Here is a 5,697-nt window from a genome sequence, read left to right on the forward strand (position 1 = left end):
GTCTGTCTTACCAGGTACCAAGGACCCTGTAAGAGTATATTCTTTCCCAGAAGATGTCATGTAGTCATTAAGTGACAGGTCCCAGGGGCACCCTTGTTCCCTGGTGTTCACTGATTTAGTCTGTAGGCATTGAGAATGGAACCTCTCATCTTCCCATGCCTGTGGCTGTTAGAGATGCATGCATGGTCTGTGGATAGGGACAGAGACAGACTTCCCTGTGTGACAAGAAGGCAGTCTTGGATCCCTGTTGGCAGCCTCACTTGGTGGCCCGGCCCCCTTTCTCTTCCTCTGTGTTTGTTTAGTTGCTAGCAGCCTGGTTTGCCAAGGCTCTTCTGGCTGTTCTCTTATCACTGGCCTCAGAGCCCTGCCTTGAAATAAAACGAGTTGAGGGGATGAGGTAACTATGACAGAGAAGAGAAATTACCCACAGAGCAGCGTTTGTCCTTCTCAGAGCCAGAGACCCGTGTGTGTGTGTGTGTGTGTGTGTGTTGGGGTGCAGGGGGACCGCTTTGTCCTGGGATAATATGTTTTTATGGAGCACCATAGCACTGGGAGTGAGATTCCATCCAAGCCACAACTTGCATTCACTTCTTGGAGGCAAGCATTCAAAATAGGTCAGAAGGGTAGACGTGGTGACTCATGGCCGAAATCCCAGCACTTGGGACGGACGCTGAGACACTGTGAATATGAGGCTAGTCTGGACTACAGCATGAGACCCTATCTCCAGAATAAGGGGGAAAAAAGTAAAAGCAATCAGCTAAACAAACAAAAGGTCTGGTTAATCAAGACTGCATCCTGAGATGGGGGAGCCGTTTGTCTGTGCAGAAAACTGGTCCGCACAGGTTGTAAGGCTGCTGCCTCTCTGTCCGTGGAATCTCAGATGCAACACTCTGGCAAAGCTGGTTTTCCAGGCACAGAGGCGAAGCCTCTTTGTAAATGCAAATGGCATGTAAGCCAATTTCCAGAAGTGGTTTGTTAGAGGGAAGGGACTGGGTCATGTTTTCCACAGTATGGGGGATGCTATTCAGTCCTTCATGCTGGAGCCCGGCAGAAGCAATGGCAAATCCAGGCGCTGCTTGCTCAGAGGAAGCCTGCTTCCCAGCTGTGAGTAGTCTGTGCTAAATGAAGGTTTATGTCTCTGAAGGTCCGGGTGTTTCGTCCCTATCCACATCTCCTTCTGTGATTAACATACTGGACTGCCCTACCGAGGCACTGATAAACGGGGGTGGGGCTGGGGGGAGGGGCAGCTCCCCAAACAGGCAGTCTACACTGAAAAAAATCCTTTTTTCCCCTCTTTAATTTAGAGTAAGAAAATAACCTTTCTTCTTCTTCAGCTTTCCTGAGAGACAAGCCAGTTTTCTCAGGCAGAGATGAGGGCAGCTTTTCTGTTCAGGCTGCAAACAACAATGGTTAACAGTAACAAAAGCCATGTGTAAGGATGGGCAGTTTATAAACAACAGAAATGTATTGGTTCTGATGACGCCCTCTGGAGTCTTCTGCTCCAGATCTAAGTTGCTGTGAGGGGCCGGGAGCTGAAGGTGACTGTTGGATACATCAAGCTCCAGGCTAGCTGAGTACTCGGCATCTCCCAGGGGGTCGTCCTCCCTGACTGAGCTGCTCCCTGGATGAGTCTGCCTTATTTCCACTTGATTCAGGTCTGAGGGAGTTCTCCTCTCCCCTATGGGGGTGGGGCATGACAGTTTCTGGCACTAGGCTTAGGCACAGCAGGGAAAACACCCCTCCTAGAACAATGAATTCCCCTAGCAGCTGCACTTTCTGGTGCAGAGGTTCAGCCCTGACTAGAGTATACCAAGATGTGGAGAGACTCTGGAGGAAAAATATTTCTCTACCACCACCTTGTTGACACTCACCCAGTAGACTTCCACACCAAGGAATTTTCCTAACCTATGCAGACCTCACCTGGTTGTCCCACCATCTAATTCAATCCCAGATTACCAGACTTGGTGCAGGGTGTGGGTTCAGTTACACAAGGCTCTCTCCTCTTCAGTTGCCAATTGCAAGCGACAGCTCTGCCTTTCCAAGTGGAATCACTTGACTACAAATTGAAGGTTCCCACAACCTTTTCCTCCAGTTCAATAATAGCCAACAGAACTCCAGGAAGTGACTGAGCAGTCAGATGAAGATGCACACAGGGCCAGCCATTTAAAGGACCTAAGCATCTGTGTTCAAGAGTTGGGGTATACTGATTCCTAACATGGGGATGCGACGGCCGACTCAAAGTCTCACCAAATTTTATTTAGTGTTTTTTAGGGAGCCCCATCTTTGTGTTGGCATAATAGGAATAATTATCAGCCATTGATGACTGCATTCATTTTTGTTGTTTTTGCTGCTGATGCAATAAAACACCGTGGCCAAGGAACCTTGAGCAAATGATTTACGTGCGCTTACAGTTCTAGCTAGGGAGTCCATGTGGTGGGAGGAGGTGGTGGGAGGCTTCTGGAGCAGGAACTTCAGAAATCATGTTTCCATCCACATGAAGGAAGCGGGGAGCAAGATAGAAGTAGGTTGAGGCTGTAGTCTTCCAAACCCATCTCAAAGGGTGACATGTTTCCTTCAGCAAGCCTCCGCTGTTGAAGGTTCTGTAACCTCCCTGCTGATAGCGCCACCAGCTGGGGACCAAGTGTGCAAGAACATGACCCGGTGGCTGCTAGTTTTCCTTCAGACCACCTTAGCGACTGACTCCTGACTTGGTCAGCTGACATCCCAGGAGTCAGGCTGGATGCAGGGAACTGAGAAGAGCCTTACCTAACCCAAAGCTTCCCAGTTTGGATTTTTTTTATTTTTGTTGTCCACTTGAAAGACTCTTAATTACTACATTTGAATGGTGGAATTGCTTTTATCAAATGTTCCATCTAGTAACTAAACTGTTTTAATATCTGGAAGATCTCTGTATCTGATTTAGCTAGCATCCACACCTGCCAGATGGGGGTGGCCATGAGGTCAATGACTTAGTTAGTATGCTGTCCCTAGAGCAGTGTGTAAAATGGTTTTCCATCTGAGGTCTCTGCAGACAGAACCACTACTTTTTAGCATATGATTGGAAGTCAATCCAACCTCTGAAATTTTATAGAAATCTGCTAACAAATTAAGAGTTATTCTCACCGTTGCAGAAGGCAGATTTCTCTTCTTTCTTTCTTTCTTTCTTTCTTTCTTTCTTTCTTTCTTTCTTTCTTTCTTTTCTTTTCTTTTCTTTTCTTTTTTCTTTTTTTCTTTTTTTTTTCTTTTTTGGTTTTTCGAGACAAGGGTTCTCTGTGTAGCCCTGGCTGGCCTGGAACTCACTCTGTAGACCAGGCTGGCCTGGAACTCAGAAATCCGCCTGCCTCTGCTTCCCAAGTGTTGGGATTAAAGACGTGTGCTACCACTGCCCAGCAAGGCAGTTTTTTCTAATGTGTAATGGAATTTAGTCACCCAAACATGAGTTTTTGAAGAGGCAACAGAAAAAGGAATGTTACATGGAAGGCTGTGATGACAGAGGTTCCAGGCACCCTGTCACGGTACTGTTTTCCTTGGAGGGAAACGGTCCTTCTGTAGCCTTCCTTAGGTAAGTTAGATGACTCTTTGTGGGAGAGGATAGAAAGGGTGTGTGAGACTTGGAGCTATCCTATGCCAGGGTCTGAGAAAGGATGCAGTCAACGATGGTAGGGACACTCTTGGGAATAAGACCCAGAGTGAGGAAGCAGGGAGCAGACAGGAAACGGTCCCAGGTTATCAGACTTCAAGGCACAGAGACAGTTCCTCTAGTGAAGCTCTACCCCATAACATTCCAAAACAGCACCAATGAAAGCAAGGGTACATGCATGAACCTGTAGGGACTTTGCATATTTAAACCACAGCACTCTGCTTAACTACCTCAAAGTGGTTCTCCTGTAGACTAGGCCCGTGGACTGACCCAGGAAGTCTCTCAGATACACATCCTCCCACCAACATAGCAGTCTAGTGATGTCAGCCAGCTCCAGAACCCCCTTAGTTCCTTCTGCTGCACGTGCTCTTCGCCTTTCTCCCCTGTACCTTGGATCCATCTTTCAACTGTTTCTATATGCCATACCTCCTAGGATGTCTTGGCTATTTTTCTATTGCTTTGAGGAGACACCTTGACCAAGGCAACTAAGAAGAAAGAGTGTATTGGGACTTACAGTTTCAGAGGGTGAGCCCATGACCATATCAAAGGGGATGGAAGCAGGCAGGCAGACATGGTGCTGAAGCGGTAACTGATGGCTTACATTTGATGCACAATAGGAGGCAGAGAGAAGTCAGGGGAAAGGAGACAGAGACTGGGATGGGCTTTTGAAACCTCACCATCTACCTCTAGGGACAAACCTCCTCCAACAAGGCCACACCTCCTAATCCTTCCCGAACAGTTCCACCAACTGGGGATTAACCATTCAGATACACGAGCCTATGGAGCCACTCTCATTCAAGTCGCCACACAACAGTTCTTGGCCTTGACTGAACACAAACATCAAAATAATTTCAAATCCTGAAATCAGTTCGTATTCTTGTATTTCTGCAATAAAACCCTTGGAGGGGAGGGAGACCCAATAATCAAAGTTGTTTTGCATTGTTGCTCTGTGCCATCCAGAGTGCATTCAAAGTTGACATCACTACACATTTTGTAGGCAAAGATGGCTGTCCCTTCATCTCTGCAACAGTGCCGGTTATATACAAGTCTTTAATAACTGTTTATTGAGTAAGTATGGGAAGGAGGAGCCACCATGTGGGGCTTCCTTTTTCTGGTAGTTCAAGATCTCTAAGATTAATTTCCATTGGATGCAGAAATATTGTGAGATATCTAAGATAGCTAAGGGTGGTGGCCAGGTCATGTGATCCTTGATTTTTATTGCCCTCTTGATTGGACTAAGAGATACTTAGAGCCTTAGTAAGCATACCCTTGGATGTGCCTGTGAGAACATTTTAACATTTCTGGGAATGATTGATTAACTTAAGGAAGACCTGCCCTGAAAGGAGATAGAACCATCCTATGAGTGGGGTCCCTGACTGAATCCAAAGGGAGGAAGCTGGATGAACCTTTTCCTCCTTCTCCACAGCTGAGAGGTAAGCAAACAGCTTCAGCCAACATGTCTTCCCACCATGATAGACTACACCCCATCCTGAGACAATGTAGTGACAGAGGGAACTGGATTCTGGATCTGTGATCTGCGCTGTCTTCCTTATTCATTCCTTGGGATTATCCAGTTATTATCATCTGTATCTTTCAGACTAACATTTTAGACTCTAATGTGCTAGTCTGTAGGAATACGAACGTATTTTAGAAAAAACCTGGACACTGTGAAGAACCCCTTGGCACCAAAACAAGCTGTCCCCCGTTCTGTTTCCTGACTGGTTGTCCTGTGTGGTGGCTTCCTGCTCTGGACCCTGAGTGAGCTCCCTTTGCTGTTGTCTGCTCAGGCCTGGTGAGACACCCTGGGAGAACAGAAGACAAGGTTCCAGAGACTGGCCTTCTCAGAACCATCAGCTTAACTCCCTCGTGGGCCAGTGTGTCATGAGAAAGGGTTTTCTTATGCTATTCTTGCCTGCTATATCCAGGCAGGATGTGTGGGACCAGTTAGGGAGGGGAAACAAGATAGCATTTGTATAACTTTCTTAAAATAGGAACTTAAATGTTTATCCACCACAGCATCTTTCTCAGATGAGGAAAGTGCTTGGAGCTCTGTGTAA

This window comes from Apodemus sylvaticus, chromosome 7 (genome assembly GCF_947179515.1).
Source record: "Apodemus sylvaticus chromosome 7, mApoSyl1.1, whole genome shotgun sequence".
Taxonomy (NCBI): domain Eukaryota; kingdom Metazoa; phylum Chordata; class Mammalia; order Rodentia; family Muridae; genus Apodemus; species Apodemus sylvaticus.